This window comes from Rhinoderma darwinii, chromosome 4 (assembly GCF_050947455.1).
Source record: "Rhinoderma darwinii isolate aRhiDar2 chromosome 4, aRhiDar2.hap1, whole genome shotgun sequence".
NCBI lineage: Eukaryota > Metazoa > Chordata > Amphibia > Anura > Rhinodermatidae > Rhinoderma > Rhinoderma darwinii.
Genome location: NC_134690.1, coordinates 45,144,492 through 45,162,674, shown reverse-complemented (window position 1 = coordinate 45,162,674; position 18,183 = coordinate 45,144,492). Strand labels below are relative to the sequence as shown.

General features: G+C 43.3%; 1 pseudogene; it reads right to left on the bottom strand.

The window, feature by feature from the left end:
- The window catches only part of LOC142760408 (protein FAM171A1 pseudogene), a 61,724-nt pseudogene that overhangs the window by 42,906 nt on the left and 635 nt on the right, over positions 1–18,183 (bottom strand).

Here is an 18,183-nt window from a genome sequence, read left to right as displayed (position 1 = left end):
GGCACACGGGGTGAGAATGCTTAGAGAAGACTGTGCCTGTGTCTCTCTGCTCTGTATTTAGTAAACGTAGCTCAGCAGCTACAGCTGCAGCGTAGCGTGCGCTAAGAACATCCACCAGAACAACCAATGGAAAAAAACACTACGTGACGATCATTGGACAGAATGTAGTGACTACATTAAATCGGTGTAGCAAACAAAGGGTATCACAGCACCAGATAAATAAAATAGAGTGGGTGCCAGCCTCAACAGGAGCTGATCCAGAGTCCCTTGGTATAATCCAAACATAGACAAGGCAGCACGTCCAAAAATAAAGAGAATGCATTCACCCAAGTATTTATAGCACAAAGAGACAAAAGAGCCTTTAACGCCAATGTATCAATATATAAAAAATTATACATTTTATTTGGACAAACAACATATAAATTAAAAAATGAACCAACAAAGTATGACTCCAGAGAAGTTACGGAGACCGCACTCACAAACTGCTACACACAATGGTATATGGGCAAGCAAATATCCAACACTGTATAGACCACCCCACAGTTGAAATCAAAGACAATGCATAGCATAGGGTTGACTGGTCAAATCAAGGGACTTACCCAAGGCTTGAGGAAGCCTTTCGTGGCGAAACGCGCGTCGGGGTATACAGCGGAGCAGACACTCTCTCACCTTCTGTCTCACACATGGGTAAGTCCCTTGATTTGACCAGTCAACCCTATGCTATGCATTGTCTTTGATTTCAACTGTGGGGTGGTCTATACAGTGTTGGATATTTGCTTGCCCATATACCATTGTGTGTAGCAGTTTGTGAGTGCGGTCTCCGTAACTTCTCTGGAGTCATACTTTGTTGGTTCATTTTTTAATTTATATGTTGTTTGTCCAAATAAAATTTATAATTTTTTATATATTGATACATTGGCGTTAAAGGCTCTTTTGTCTCTTTGTGCGATAACTATCTGTGTATGGAGCTGCCTAGATGATTTTGGGGGGACAGTGGTGCTTTAAGCAGTCTCCAGCCGTTAACACAACTCTGTTTGGAGTCTATATATTTATTCACCCAAGTATGCAACGTTTCCATCCAGCAGGACCTTTCTCAAGGAGGTCCTGCTGGACTGAAACGTTGCATACTTGGGTGAATAAATTCCCTATATTTTAGGACGTGCTGCCTTGTCTCTCTTTGTTTGGATTACATTAAATCGGTCGTCACGTGGAACGCTCATGCGGACCGCCCAGTTTACTAGGTCCATGCATAGAGGTCAACGGAGGAACCGGAGGCTAAAAATATAGAAAGAGACAACAAAGCAGGTCTCTGAGGGCATAATTCTATATGTTCTATATACTTAGAAGAGTAACTGGAGTTCTGGAAATATGGGTAATTCTAAGACAACCATTTTAAAGGGGCTTGAGCTCTCATTTTCATTCTGGAAACCATGTGTGACCCAATATCACAGACTTCACCAATGTGATGTTGACTTATTAACTACAGCATAGCAAAATATCATGTTAACTGTATTTCCCCCTTTCACTTTTTTGTGTCAAGTTGATTCTATTGAACCTTTTCTTAATTATAGCCATTTCTGGTAAAGCTCTAACAGACATTGTCATCCATCTGGCTTTCCTAAACAAATGTTCAGAGCACAGAGTTCACAACTTTTATAGCTTATTTGTCTTTTTTCACAGTTCATAGGAAACTAATAAAAAACAATGTAATGTCTAGCGTCATGTTTTTCTTAATCCCATGATGTCATAAAGGGAATCCTGCCAATAGGAACAAATCTCCAGGGACACTGAGCTTAGTTTTGCTTACCACTTAAATTGGAGAATACAGGTGTAAGACCAGGACACTGGGATATAAACAATGAAAGAACATTCTGTAACAGGCCACGTGACACAGTGTCCAGCATCTAAGTTGTTTTTAGATTTTCCTGTTCATATCCCCTGCTACATACAGTAATAACTAAATATGTACAGACATCAGAGAAATGTAACAAATAAATGTGAATCACTAGAGTTATGCACATTATATGGCCAAAGTTATGTGGATACCTCTCATAATTATTGGGTCGAGGTGTTTCAGCCACATCCATTGCAAACTGGTACATAAAATCATGCATGTAATCTCCATAGACAAACATTGGTAGTAGTGTGGGTCATACTAAAGAGCTCAGTGACTACGGTCAACTGTAAATGCTATTATTGCAGCATTATTGAAGCATGAAAGTGGCTAGAAGTGACAACAGCTCAGCTACGAATCGGTAGACCATGAAAACTCTGTTGTATCACTCACTATAGAGTTTCAAACTGCCTCTGGAAGTGACATCACGGGGAGCTTCATGGTGGAGCAGCTGCATACAAGCCTAAGATCACCATAATGGCAAGCGTCAGCTAGAGTGACATAAAGCACTCCGCCACTAGACTCTGGAGCCCTAGAAATGTGTTTTTAGGAGTGATAAAGCACATTTCACTATCTGGCAGTCTAATGGAGAATTCTGAATTCGGCAAATGCCAGCAGAGCACTACCTACTGGATGCATAGTGCCTTCTGCAAAATATGGTGGTGGAAGGATAATGGTCTGGGACTTTTTTCAGAGTTTGTTGCCTTATTTCTAGTAAAGGGAAATCTTAATACTTCAGCATACAAAAACATTTTAGACAATTGTAGCTTCCAACTTTGCGGAAACAGTTTGGGGTTCGGCCCTTTCCTGTTCCAGCAAGACTGCCCAAGTGCACAAAGCAACGTCCATAAAGATATGGTGTGAGGAGTTTGGTGTAGAGGAACTCGAGTGGCTGCAGAGAGCCCTGACTGTGAGCCCTCTCCTCCAACATCAATGTCTGACCTCACAAATGCTCTTCCTGATGAATTCCCACAGACACACTCCAAAAGCTTCCCAGAAGAGTGGAGGCTGTTATAGCTGCAAAATGGGGCACAACTCAAAACAACTGCCCATGGTTTTGAAATGGGATGTCTAACAAGCTCATATACGTGTGATGGACAGGTTTCCACATACTTATGGCCATATAGTGTATATGCATTCACAGTAAAGGTCCTTAAATTGGCACTTTATGGTCTGGAAATCATAATAACCCAGAATGCAACAAAAATAGTTGACATTTTTGGGACTGCAGAGTTGTTTCATTTACATGATTACTACAGTTCTTCAGCAGCTTCACTGTCGCTGTTTAGGCTTCTGATGACAATGTTGAAGTCCCCTATTGTCCTCGCTGTTCTTAACAGAGACCATTGCAAAGATGATCATAAAGGACCCATCCACATAATAGGTTAAAGAGGCTCTGTCACCACATTATAATTGCTGTAAGCTGTCATTTACAGCGTGATCTCGCGAGATCACGCTTGCTGTCATTAAGTCCCGCACAAACGTTACCGAAGTGTCGGGATTGTGAATAGACATCGCGTCCTGGCTGGAAGCGATGTCTATTCATTCTCAAGACACTTCAGTAATGTTAATGTGTGAGTAAGTGACAGCACATCGTGATCTCACAAGATCACGATGTGCTGAGTACATGAATTTGCGAGAAGTGCATGATGCTGATTGGTCAGCGTCATACACTTCTCTTTACAACGCCCACTTGGTCAAAAGCTAAAAAACACCAAGTTGGGCATTAAGAAAGTCATTAGCATAAATCTAAAATAGGTCATAACTTGGTAGTTTTTCTAAATAAAAAACACTGCTGTAATCTACATTACAGCGTCGATCACATTATGTAGAAGATAGGCCACTTATAATGTGGTGTGGTGACAGAGCCTCTTTAAACTGCATCCGCGTGGTAAACCAGCCCTTCTATACATGCAGAATAGCTCATACAGCAAAACAACTAACTATTGAAACAGCCTACTTGCAACGACCCGCCCTAGGCGATGGGGTACAACTGGGCGGCAGTCCCTACGCTCTGTAAGTGCACGAGACAAACATACAAGGGAATACAAGCAAAGGGAAAGGGGCAGTTGCCCACGGCAACACCGGTGGCAACCAGAGTGGTGAACGAGCCAAGTCAAACCAGGAGAGCACGAGGTACCAAACGCAGAGCAGGAGAGTAGTCAGTAAGCCAGGGTCAGTATGGAGCAGGATCAAATAGTTAGGAGCTGTAGCTGGGCCAGGAAACCACACGAGAAGAATCACAAGCAAAGGAGGAACAGGAAAGGCAGGTATAAATAGACAGAGGGCGGGAGCTAGCTCCGTCTGGCCAGGCTGCGATAGGCTCTCCCACTCCTAAGCCTGCCATCCTGAGTGGTGGAAGATGGAGTCAGTCTCAGAGACGTAGATTCAGGTGCAGACTGATTACCTATGGGAGTTAACCCCGAAGCTGTGCCTGGCAGATCCTTTACACTTTCATGTGAAACTCGACAGTCTATTCTTGTTCTTAGAAATTAAGGCTATTCCATGCGAGAAATTGCCAAGAAACTGAAGATTTCCTACAACGGTGTGTACTACTCCCTTCAGAGGACAGCACAAACAGGCTCTAACCAGAGTAGAAAGAGAAGTGGGAGGCCCCGCTGCACATCTGAGCAACAAGACAAGTACATTAGAGTCTCTAGTTTGAGAAATAGACGTCTCACAGGTCCTCAACTGGCAGCTTCATTAAATAGTACCCGCAAAACGCCAGTGTCAACGTCTACAGTGAAGAGGCGACTCCGGAATGCTGGCCTTCAGGGCAGAGTGGCAAAGAAAAAGCCATATCTGAGACTGGCTAATAAAAGGAAAAGATTAATTTGGGCAAAAGCACACAGACATTGGACAGAGGAAGATTGGAAAAAAGTGTTATGGACAGACGAATCGAAGTTTGAGGTGTTTGGATCACACAGAAGAACATTTGTGAGACGCAGAACAACTGAAAAGATGCTGGAAGAGTGCCTGACGCCATCTGTCAAGCATGGTGGATGTAATGTGATGGTCTGGGGTTGCTTTGGTGCTGGTAAAGTGGGAGATTTGTACAAGGTAAAAGGGATTTTGAATAAGGAAGGCTATCACTCCATTTTGCAACGCCATGCCATACCCTGTGGACAGCGCTTGATTGGAGCCAATTTCATCCTACAACAGGACAATGACCCAAAGCACACCTCCAAATTATGCAAGAACTATTTATGGAAGAAGCAGGCAGCTGGTATTCTATCTGTAATGGAGTGGCCAGCGCAGTCACCAGATCTCAACCCCATAGAGCTGTTGTGGGAGAAGCTTGACCGTATGGTACGCAAGAAGTGCCCATCAAGCCAATCCAACTTGTGGGAGGGGCTTCTGGAAGCATGGGGTGACATTTCTCCCCATTACCTCAGCAAATTAACAACTAGAATGCCAAAGGTCTGCAATGCTGTAATTGCTGCAAATGGAGCATTCTTTGACGAAAGCAAAGTTTGAAGGAGAAAATTATTATTTAAAATAAAAATCATTATTTCTAACCTTGTCAATGTCTTGACTATATTTTCTAGTCATTTTGCAACTCATTTGATAAATATAAGTGTGAGTTTTCATGGAAAACACAAAATTGTCTGGGTAACCCCAAACTTTTGAACGGTAGTGTATATATATATTATTATTATTTCAGTTACTTATATAGCGCCAACATATTATGCAGCGCTGTACAGAGGTCCTCTCTTTTTTACTGTCCCCATTGGGGCTCACAATCTAAATGTATATATATATACTATACTTTGTGTTTTGTTTTGCGTTGTACATTTGGGGGGTTACTGCCTCTAATTTAGTTGGGCACGCCTCCCGTTCCTCCCAAGGCTGTTCTTAATTAAGAATAATCTAGTTCCTGCCAACCCTGAGTTCAAGCTTTAGTCTGTTCCACGGCTGTCCTTAGAGATGTGTGACCACTGCACAAGGCCTGTTAGCTCAAGGGGCCACCACCACCTTTAGAGCCCCCAATGAACTCAAGTGTAGAGCTGTGCAGACTTTCTTTTATTTCATTTCACCTGTCTACTCCTATTCCTACAGTATGTATGATGTGCAGCTTGGCCTCCCCGACTGCTATATTCTCCCTCCTGCGTGGCAGAACTCCCATAATCTCTAACTGTCCATTCACCTTAGAAGTGCTAATCACATTAGAGAGAGATGCTTATAAGGATGTCATGTGTGGCTTATTTTATGACAACACATTGAGGGGTAGAAAGGGTCCAGTTTTGTGAGTAATACTATGACCGAGGTTGAGGAACTAAGCCATCACAATCTGACTGTGCCTGTGACTTTAATTTTTTGCAACAACAAAGGCCATACAGCCCACCAGAGTACTTCAAGGAGAACTCCAACACATTTTTTTATTCTTTGGCCCATATCAGTGGCACATTATGTAAATTGTGGTGAGTGCTTCTTTAACGATCCTCCAGTGGAACCATGTTATTATACAATAATCCGCCACTAATGCAACAGGACACCAAAGTTCCAGCAGTAGACAGCTACATTTGGAAAAGACTTGGAGCCAACCACTTGCCACTAGGGTATAGTTTTTGAGATTTAATTCACAAATAACTTATTTGATCTTATTGATGATTTGTCCTGTGTATGCAATTAATGGCCAATTTAAAGTGGACAAGTTCTTTACAGGGTGTGCCCTCAGAATAATTTTCCTTAGATGGACCCAAGGAAGCTCAGTTTAGCACTGCTCTGCCTTCTCATCCTGGCTTTCTTCCTTAAGTCTCCCCCTTTCTTATCCCCAATAGAGTCTCTCTATCTACCAATGGAATAACACTCAGGAAATCACATCTGTCAAGCTGGGCCTATTCCCCACATTTTGTAGGAGGCCTGTGTGGAAAATCATCACTGTTTTATGCTTACGTGCTTTTGATTAAAGCTTTGAACACTTGACTTTGGTGCCTTGGACTTTGGTGATGCCAAGCATGCCATTCCTTACTCTGGTGCACACGTTACCTTTGCTCAATACATTTCCAAAACTTAATGCAACTGACTACAACCTGTAAAGGATTTGCCAGACACAGCTTCTGTGTCAACGCCCGTGGGCAATCAGTCTGCACCTGCTCCTATGTCTGTGAGACTGACTCCATCTTCCACCACTCAGGATGGCAGGCTTAGGAGTGGGAGAGCCTATCACAGCCTGGCCAGACGGAGCTAGTTCCCGCCCACTGTCTATTTATACCTGCCTTTCCTGTTCCTCCTTTGCCTGTGATTCTTCTATGGTTGTTTCCTGGCTTGCTGCTGCTGCTTGTACTACTCATCCTCTGCTTGTTATTGACCTTGGCTTTCTGACCACTCTCCTGATCAGCGTTTTGTACCTCGCTCTTTCCTGGTTTGACTTGGCTCGTTCACTACTCTTGTTGCTCACGGTGTCTCCGTGGGCAGCTGCCCCGTTTCCCTAGCTTCTGTGTACCCTTGTCTGTTTTGTCTGTCTTGCACTTACTGAGCGTAGGGACCGTCGCCCAGTTGTACCCCGTCGCTTAGGACGGGTCGTTGCAAGTAGGCAGGGACTGAGTGGCGTGTAGATTAGGGCTCATCTGTCTGTCTCCCTACCCTGTCATTACATAAGAGTAGTGAACGAGCCAAGTCAAACCAGGAGAGAGCGAGGTACAAAACGCTGAGCAGGAGAGTGGTCAGAAAGCCAAGGTCAATAACAAGCAGAGGATGAGTAGTACAAGCAGCAGCAGCAAGCCAGGAAACAAGCATAGAAGAATCACAGTCAAAGGAGGAACAGGAAAGGCAGGTATAAATAGACAGTGGGTGGGAACTAGCTCCGTCTGGCCAGGCTGTGATAGGCTCTCCCACTCCTAAGCCTGCCATCCTGAGTGGTGGAAGATGGAGTCAGTCTCACAGACATAGGAGCATGTGCAGACTGATTGCCCACGGGCGTTGACACAGAAGCTGTGTCTGGCAAATCCTTTAGGGTATGTTCACACGGCCAAATTTCAGACGTATACGAGGCGTATTTTGCCTCGTTTTACGTCTGGAAATACGTCTCAAATACGTCGGCAAACATCTGCCCATTCATTTGAATGGGTTTGCCGACGTACTGTGCAGACGACCTGTTATTTACGCGTCGTCGTTTGACAGCTGTCAAACGACGACGCGTAAAAATACAGCCTCGTCAAAAGAAGTGCAGGACACTTCTTTGGACGTTTTTGGAGCTGTTTTCTCATAGACTCCAATGAAAACAGCTCCAAAAACGGACGTAAAAAACGCCGCGAAAACGGCGTGAAAACGCCGCGAAAAATGCGAGTTGGTAAAAAAACTTCTGAAAAGCAGGGTCTGTTTTCCCTTGAAAACAGCTCTGGATTTTCAGACGTTTTTGTTGACTACGTGTGAATATACCCTTACAACCACCTATAAAAGTTCCAGTATGCACACTGAGAATACACAGGGACTTGCAGTCTAAACCCAAGTGCTGAAGCATCTAACCATGCTTTCGACCTTTAACTTATGCATTCAATTATTGTGCCAATGTGCTCCAACCCTCCTAGGTCTCCTCAAGTAGCAGGCAGCAACATCTGCTAAGATATCACTTCAACGAGAACATACTAGCATTATGCTATTGCTGCAGATCTGTTGACTGCTTATTAATTATGCATATCTCCCATTCTACAACATCCCAATGATTCTCTATTGGACATTTGAGGTTTGGTGACTGGGCAGGCTATTGGAGTACATTGCACTCATTGTCATGTTCAGTTTGTTATTGCATAATCTTTGTGACATAAGGTAGGCTGAGTTTACACGTCGCAGATTTACCATGGATTTTGTTACGGATTGGACGAGGATCTCACCCTTTGCGTTGCAAAAGGTAAAACCTGCCTTGAAAATCTGTGGAAAATCCACGACGTGTGTACTCAGCCTTAGGGAACTGAGATTACTTTTTACCTGGTATCTCTAGATTAGGGCATCTAAAAATGGCACCTTACCAAAGGGCCAATTTGAGGGGCCAGAAGCCTTTCTCACCCGAACCCTACTAAAATTAAGGAATTAAGTATGTAAGAAAGAGCTCCTTTTTTATTCCCTTGACTGGCAGATTTGGAGGCTGTTTAGCGTCATTGCACCCTTTAATTCCGATTTATTAGGGTACATTTAGAAGGTATCTCCAATATTGCTCCTGGCCATGTCTCCCTCCAGAAGTTTCAATCTGGCGGCAGAAATTATACCTGGCAGATCGGATGGTACTGTTTCTGAGGCAACAGTATACCCCCTGAAGCATTTCCTTCATAGGAACCTTGCACGAGCAGCTTTAGTCATTCTGCATTTGCCTCAGAACTAGTTCTGCCCCCACTCTTGGACTTCTGTAGGGAGACAAAGCAAAAAGCAACATTAGAGGTGCCCTTTATAATGCTCCATTCTACAGTAAGTGGGGCCTGCCCTGTTAGAAGTTTCCTTTAACCTCTGTTTTTCCATAGTTTGTCTAAAATTGGATCAAGTTTTGTAACATAAGCATAAAATTCCATAGAAAAGCTACAATTTCCTTTTATCTGTAACGTTCCCACTATATATTTACTATGCCATTCTGTGCTCAATTAACCAATCATTGTCTACTTGACTGGTTCACTTTAAACCCTAGGACTCCATATTCACTCCCTGTCTGTTTTAATAAATGCAATTCAGTGAGTGATTCAGCATAGTACTAATTACTAATCGAGAACAAGCAATTATCTTTCTCTTCCATTCTAGCAAGTGACATGTTTTATTTCCCATTTTCATTGTTCGGAATACCTGCTTCTATTTCACTAGTTCTCCTGAAATCTATACTCTTACAGCTGGATTAACCCTCTGACACCTTGTGGGCACATTTCATGGTCTATTGTATGGCATTAGATGTCTTTATGGGATTACAAATGGATGAAATAATTTAATTTGGCAACATTTAAAACAAAGTCCCCCCGGTCACATATTTGACACTTTAAGGTTTGATATTCTGACAATCTAATGTGTATGGGAGGGCTGCAAGACACGCAGGGGTATCCACACTAATGGGGGGGATAGATTTGCCAAGCTTAGGTTTTCGTAGCAGAATGCATAGTTGTTACTATCCTAGCCCCCTCAATAAGTCAAGTCTGGAAAATGCTCAATCCTCTTTTCTCCATAGAGATTAAAGGGTATGGCCGCCTTTGAATCTGATTTTTGTTTTCATTGCATTGCATCTATTATGTGATTTTTTTAATTTATTTTTTAAAAAACATTTCTTTAATTGAATTTAATGAAAAATGTTCAACCAATTACAGAAATAAATTTTTTATATCATATAATAAATGCAATGAAATAAAAAAAAATGATGCAAAGTTGTCCATAAGGGTATGTTCACACGTAGTCAACAAAAACGTCTGAAAATCCAGAGCTGTTTTCAAGGGAAAACAGACCCTGCTTTTCAGACGTTTTTTTACCAACTCGCATTTTTCGCGGCGTTTTCACGCCGTTTTCGCAGCGTTTTTTACGTCCGTTTTTGGAGCTGTTTTCATTGGAGTCTATGAGAAAACAGCTCCAAAAACGTCCAAAGAAGTGTCCTGCACTTCTTTTGCCGAGGCTGTATTTTTACGCGTCGTCGTTTGACAGTTGTCAAACGACGACGCGTAAATAACAGGTCGTCTGCACAGTACGTCGGCAAACCCATTCAAATGAATGGGCAGATGTTTGCCGACGTATTGTAGCCCTATTTTCAGACGTAAAACGAGGCATAATACGCCTCGTTTACGTCTGAAATTTGGCCGCGTGAACATACCCTAAGGCTCTGTACACACAGCCATTGCACGGCTCTATATATGTAGTGTGAAGAGATGGATTGGATCTCATCCTGTAAAATCATAAAAATTATTTCCCAAAGATTGCTGCGTAAAGTGCACCAGATGCAGTTAAGCTCTGTATAACAAAAACACTCGGACTGGCCCATTAAAGAGCTGGTGGATCCCTCAGTGGGCCTCAAACCTCCAGTGGACCTCCCTACTTGGCTGCAGCTTGCAGGCTCCAAGAGTGCTTAGAGGGATTGTCCAATCATGGGAAATTGATGGCCTATCCTCATATTTGATCTGTCGGGATCCGTCCTCCGGCAGCCCTGCCGAACAGGTGTTTTGAAGGAGTTGCAGCGGTCGTACGAGCGCTGCTTCCCCTTCATTCTCTTTACTGCTCGAGCTATGAATCACTGACACACTTGTAGCGGCGGTTCACAGTATTACAGTCATCTCCAATTCAAGTGAATGGAAGAAGTCTGTAATACTGTGAATCGTCATAACAGCTGATCGGCGAGGTTGCCAGGAGTCGAACCCCGACCAATCACATATTGATGGCCTATCATGATGATAGGCCATCAATTTCTTAGAACTGAAAAACCCATTTTTATTCACGTGGCTATATGAGGCCTTGTTTTATGCGGTCTAAATTTTTCTTTTCTGCGTGGTTTGGGGGTCGAAAAAATTACTGTGTAGGTTATATAATTTATTTTTGCGGTGTGAATATAGGAAGAAGCGATTCTCAGCAATTTTTATCCCTTTCACATTTCATGCTAAATAACCATTTAAATAACTTATTTCAGGTTATTATGGTCGTGTAGATACCTAATATGTGTAGTTTTTTTGTTTTTATGTAATGTATGGGCAATAAAATATATTTTATACAAAATAATGCCTTTTTTTTGGGAAAAAAAATTCTTTTTTTGTAACATTTTTTTTAATCCCATGAAGGGATATATTTATTTACAACTTTATTTTTTACTTATAATGTATCAGCGTACCACTGTATACTAATAAATTACACTGTGTCACTATGACACAGGCTTCTGTTAGAGCAGCACATATTGTGCCCTAACAGTAGGCAAACTGAACAGACAGACCTGGGGTCCTTTCGTCCGCATACAATTGGCATCTTGTCGGCAGCACTTTCCCTGTTTAATGCCGCATAAAAGATGTGATCAGTTGGCAAATGAGCATTTGCTCTTTTGTCGGCTGATTGATGGACCCTTTTACACAGACCGATGATCAGGAACGAGCGCTCCGTTCTCCTGATCATTGACTGCTTGAGTATGGTGTATATTGAGATCCAGCAGAGAACCTGGCAAAATATGCAATAACAGGTGATATTTAAATGGGTTAAATATTTATTTACAGTATGTAAGTTTCTTGTATTTCTTTATATTCCCACTGTTCCTTTCTTCTTCAGTTCTTTCTTCCAATATACACAATACTGTTCTCTATACATAATATGTGTTGGATATATTTATGCCATAGGTCTTTCTCTGCTATTTACTTTCATTGATGATCATTAAATCAGTGGGAGCTGCATGATATTATGATGTCCATCTACAAAAAAAAGTCACTGATGCAGAGAGAGATTGATTCCTGCTGCTGAACCCTTAAGTTTAACAGGTTCATTGATGCAAACGTTCATTATGACTAACGTAAAATGTTTTCATCAGACCCCATGGTGACTATACTGTTGAGGTTACTATCTCCTTATCATCAAGGCTATTCTGTGTGTTTAATGGTCCTACTCTTCTGGATGACCATCACATTATATTTGTATAATAAAATCATCAATTTTAGTTTTTTTGTTAAGAAAAATACACAGGTATTCCCAAAAGATCAGACTGAGATATAGACAACCAGAGCAATTTGCTGATTAACCTTTTCCCACATTTTCACGCACAAGAACGTCACTGGAAGCATACCTCCCAACTTTTGAATTCGGAAAAGAGGGACATTTTAAGCCACGCCCTAACCACGCCCAATATCCGGCATAAACACATCAAATCACGGCCAGATCCTTCTGCAGATAACACGCGCGCATTCTCACTGCGGATCTCTAGACTGTCTGGATATCACAGATATTATGGATCCGGTTATGTCGTCTTTATGTTACTTTTCCTATCTTGGGTATAACATTTGCTCACCACGGCGGCAGCAGCTGCAGGATAAACCAAAAGGCTGGGAACAATGAAAGTCAAGCGGGAGACCCTGTGGTGGATGACTTTTCAATTGACAGGTAGCAGAGTTACATGATGGGGATTATTTTTTTTTTTCCAGTTGTGTAACTCTGCTACTGGTCAATGGAAAAATCATCCACCAGAACCCCCCTGTAGATTGCTCCACACACAGCCCCCCTGTACATAGTGCCAGACACAACCCCCCTGTAGATCGCTCCACACACAGCCCCCCTGTAGATAGCGCCAAACACAGCCCCCTTGTACATAGCTCCAGATACAGCCTCCCTGTACATAGCTCCACACACAGACCACCTGTAGATTGCTCCACACACAGCCCTCCTGTACATAGCGCCAGACACAGCCCCCTGTAGATAGCTCCACACACAGCCCCCCTGTAGATAGCTCCACACACATCCCCCTGTAGATAGTGCCAGACACAGCCCCCCTGTAGATAGCTTCATATTCAGCCCCCCTGTAGATAGCTCCACTCACAGCCCCCCTGTAGATAGCATCAGATACAGCCCCCTATAGATAGCGTCAGACACAGCCCCCCTGTAGATAGCGCCACACACAGCCCCCTGTAGATAGCTCCACACACAGCCCCCCTGTACATAGCTCCACACACAGCCCCCCTGTAGATAGTGCCACACACAGCCCCCTGTAGATAGCTCCACACACAGCCCCCCTGTAGATAGCTCCACACAGCCCCCTGTAGATAGCGCCACACACAGCCCCCCTGTAGATAGCTCCACACACAGCCCCCCTGTACATAGCGTCATATACAGCCCCCTGTAGATAGTGCCACACACAGCCCCCCTGTAGATAGCGCCAGACACAGCCCCCCTGTAGATAGTGCCAGATACAGCCCCCTGTACATAGCATCAGATACAGCCCCCTGTAGATAGTGCCACACACAGCCCCCGTGTAGATAGCGCCAGACACAGCCCCCCTGTAGATAGTGCAAGACACAGGCCCCCTGTAGATAGCGTCAGATACAGCCCCCCTGTACATAGCGCCAGATACAGCCCCCCCTAGATAGTGCCACACACAGCCCCCTGTAGATAGCGCCACACACAGCCCCCTGTACATAGTGCCACACAGCCACCTGTAGACAGCTCCACACACAGCACCCCTGTAGATAGCTCCACACACAGTCCCCCTGTAGGTGCCACATTACCGCCAGAGCGGTAGAGGTAGGCTTTATTCACACGACAGGGTCCGAGTGTCTGACTTTTTTGCCGGCCGTTTTGCATCTGTTCCGATTCTGTTCCGAGCCGTGTTGCCATTTTTAACGGATGATTTTGACCCGTTTTGCATCCGGTTTTTTTCCCTGTCCGTTTTAAAATCGGATGAATTTCATTTAAATTTGTTGCCACACACAGCCCTCTGTAGATAATGCCACAGCCCCCCTGGTAGGTAATGCCACACAGCCCCCTGTAGGTAATGCCACCCAGCCCCCTGTAGGTAATGCCACCCAGCCCCCTGCAGGTAATGCCACTCAGTCCCCTGTAGCTAATGCCACACAGCCCCCTGTAGGTAATGCCACACAGCCCCTGTAGGTTGCACCCATCCCCCCCTTCCAGGAGAAGTCACTGACTTTAATGTCCATATATGGACAGTGCAGTCACTGACTTCTCCTGGAGAGGAATCCCCGGCCACAGGGTCGGGGATTGCGCTTCAGAAGTGAGTGACGTCACTGTGTCCATATATGGACAGTGTAGTCACTCACTTCTCCTGTAGCGGAATCTCCAATCCCCGGCCAGGGATTGGGGATTCCGACTCCTACCGGGAGCAAAAAAAGACCCTCCTCCTCCTCACATGCACTCTGCACTGTGAGGAGGAGGAGAGAGAGCGCGAGCGACGGAAGACACGGCCGTCACTCACCGTCAGAAGAAGGCAGGAGTCTTGCAGCGGCATTCTTACTGGTGTCGATGCCGGCCCGGGAGTGAACCAGTCCAGTCACCTGACCGGTGAGGTCAGGTGACATGTCAGGTGACTGGGCTGGTCCACTCACGGTCCGGCATCGATCCCAGTGAGAACACCGCCGCAAGACTCCTGCCTTCTTCTGATGCAGCGCCCAGCGGGACATTTACAGACCGCCCGGGACTGTCCCGCCGGATCCGGGACGGTTGGGAGGTATGCTGGAAGGATTACCTTCCCAGATCCCAATAAGCATGTAAGTGATGGTGATCTTAAAGGCCGCAATCACTATTGACCACGGTATTTCAGGGGTAACCTGGCCATTGCAGCAGGAGCCTGACTGTCATTTACAATCCTGGTCATTTAACCCCTTAAATGCTGCAGCCAATAACGACCGTGACATTTAAGGGGTTTTAGAGAGGTAGAGGGCTCCCTCTGTCACCCATCAGCAGTTCACAATCGCCGGCCATCGATGGGTTCCTATGGCACTTCGGGCCCTAGCAAATGCCCCCAGGCCTGCCATGACTATATGCCTATTATGCCAGGCCAGAGGCATATCTTAATAGACTGACTGTCAGTTTTACACTAGTATGCCAAAGCATTACTGCATATAATTGATCAGAAGATTGCATTGTGAAGTCCCCTAGTGGGACTAAAAAAAATAATTGCAGTACATACAGTTAACCATTTCCCGCCGCATTTTCATTTTCGTTTTATCCTCCCCACGTTCGAAAAGCTATAACTTTTTTATTTTTCCATCGATACTGCCGTATGAGGAATTGTTTTTTGCGGGACAAGTTGTAGATTTTCACGGTACCATTTATTGTACTATATAATGTAGTGGGAAACTGTAAAAAAACACTTGTGGAGGGAAATAGGTAAAAAACAGCAATCTGTTTTGGGGGTTTTGTTTTTTTGGCATTCATCGTAACTTTATTCTGCGGGTCAATACAATTACGGCAATATCAAATTTCTATTGTTTTTTTATATTTTACTACTTTTACAAGGAAAAAACTGATTGTTAAAAATAAGATTAGAGTTTTGTCGCAATATATTCTGAGAGCCAGAACTTTTTTATGTTTCCGTCGATTGAGCGGTATGAGGGCTTATTTTTGTGGGGCGAGCTTTAATTTCTATAAACACTATTCTGTGGTACATAAGACTTTTTGATCACTTTTTTTTCCATTTTTTGTGGGAGATGAAGTGACCAAAAGACAGCGATTCTGGCTGTTACATTTTTATTTTTTACGGCGTTCACCAATAATGATATATTGTAATAGTTCAGACTTTTACAGACGCAGCGATACCAGTTATGTTCATTTTTTTTACATTGTGCTTAAGGGAAAAGGTTGTTTTTTTTAACTTTTAATATTCTTTCTTTTTTTATATATATATATATATATATATATATTTTAAAAAAACGTTATTTTACTGTATTTTACTTGTCCCCCTAGGACTTGAACCAGCGATCATTGGATCACTTGCATGATATACTACAATACTAATGTATTGCAGTATATCGTGATACTGACACTCTCCTATGAAGCCCTGCCTGAGGCAGGGCTTCATAGGAGCACAAAGATAGCAGACCTGGGGGCCTTCATCAGCGATGTCAGACCTGGGGTGGATTATAATGAGGCCAATCTGGGCAAGTGCCCGGGGCCCGAGGCTGGAAGGGTGCCCAGTTCGCCCCGGTTCTTCCGTACCAACTGTTAAAATTACAGCCGGTTCATAGAACTGGAGTGAAGCGGGACCTCTCACCCAATTGTACCCGCATCCTAAGGATGCGGATACAATTGCTTAATTTAGCGCTGGCGAGACAGGGAACTCTCCGTTCCCTTCCTCCCATTTGGCGCTTTACTAGTGACACATTCGGCGCAATGACTTCATCACGCCGACTGCACCATTACGCAGGATGACACCGTCTGGTCTCTGACCAGTCTTGCGTCACTGGAGGAAGGCGCGTGCACATGGACAGGTGAGAATGTTGTTTTTTTCTGGGCAGTTTTGGGCGAATTATCTACAGGGGACATTATTTACAGAGGGCATTGTAACTGGCGCTATCTACAATGGACATTATCTACAGAGGGCATTGTAATTGGCACTATCTATAGGGGGCATTGTGACTGGCGCTATCTACAAGGGGCAATATCTACAGAGGGCATTGTAACTGGCACTATCTACAGGGGGCATTATCTACAGAGGGCATTGTAGCTGGCACAGTGTATGATACTATTATATTTAGGGGCACAGTGTATGGTACTATTATATTTAGAAGAATAGAGTATGGCATCATGAGAATTTTATCTTCATTTATTTCCTAATTATTTTGGTTTAAAAGTGTTTTTAAAAAACAAAACAAAAAACAAACAAACCACATACATATTTGGTATTGCCATAATCATACCAACCTATAGAACAAAGGTAACATCTTATTTACACCGCATGGTGAACAGTGTGAATTAAAAATGCAAAAAACAATGCTGGAATCTCTATTGTTTTTAATCCCCCCGCCCCCAAAAAAAGTTCTTTAAAAGTTTATATATTTTTTGTACCCAGAAACGCTGCCATTGAAAAATACAACTTGTTCAGCAAAAAATAAACCCATATACAAATGAGCCATCTTTATCTTGAATCTTAACCCATTAAATACACAGTGGCAAGAAACTTTAATTTGACTTTTTCAATGACATTTCAATGGCTTTTGTTGTGTGTTATCAAGCAGCAACAAGTTATCAGAGTCAAGATAAACTTGGCTACATCTGTACAGCTATGTTAATGTAAAAATAAAAAAGGTTAGGACTTTTATGAAGTTTGCAACAATGAAGAAACAAAAAAGAATGCTTGGTCACTAAGGGGTTCAGGAAATAATTGTACTAAACAGTTATAAATATTTTTTTTATTATTGCCCTCACTATAAACTCAAAGGGCAATTCCAGCCAGTCAGGAATGATATTCAAATCAAGGATGCATTAGAAACTCCTAAACAATTTTGGCAATAGAGAACCAAATAATTTTTTACAGTTTGCCTTCATGCACTTACAACTTTTTTATTTCCAGTTTAGCGTAGTTTTGTGAGGCATTGCATGTTACAGAACGAGTTCTATCTTTAAGACAGGCCATTAATGTGTGACGACCACCAGAACTACCATGATAGAAGAGGTGTTCGTACATACGTCTGTGCTTGGTACTGCAGCTCATCCTGAGCTTAACCTATATTCACTTGAATGGGGATGCAGGTAAAAAACAAGGCACTCTTTTTACTGAAAATCATCCAAACAGCCTTATTTATTGAGTTACATAGAGCAATAGATGTCAATAGTTGTGGTCAATGTCTGACTCGAATACCTTTGGTCCATGGGTGCAGCTAGAGATTGTGCTGTCTGAGATTAAAAGTAAAATGGCG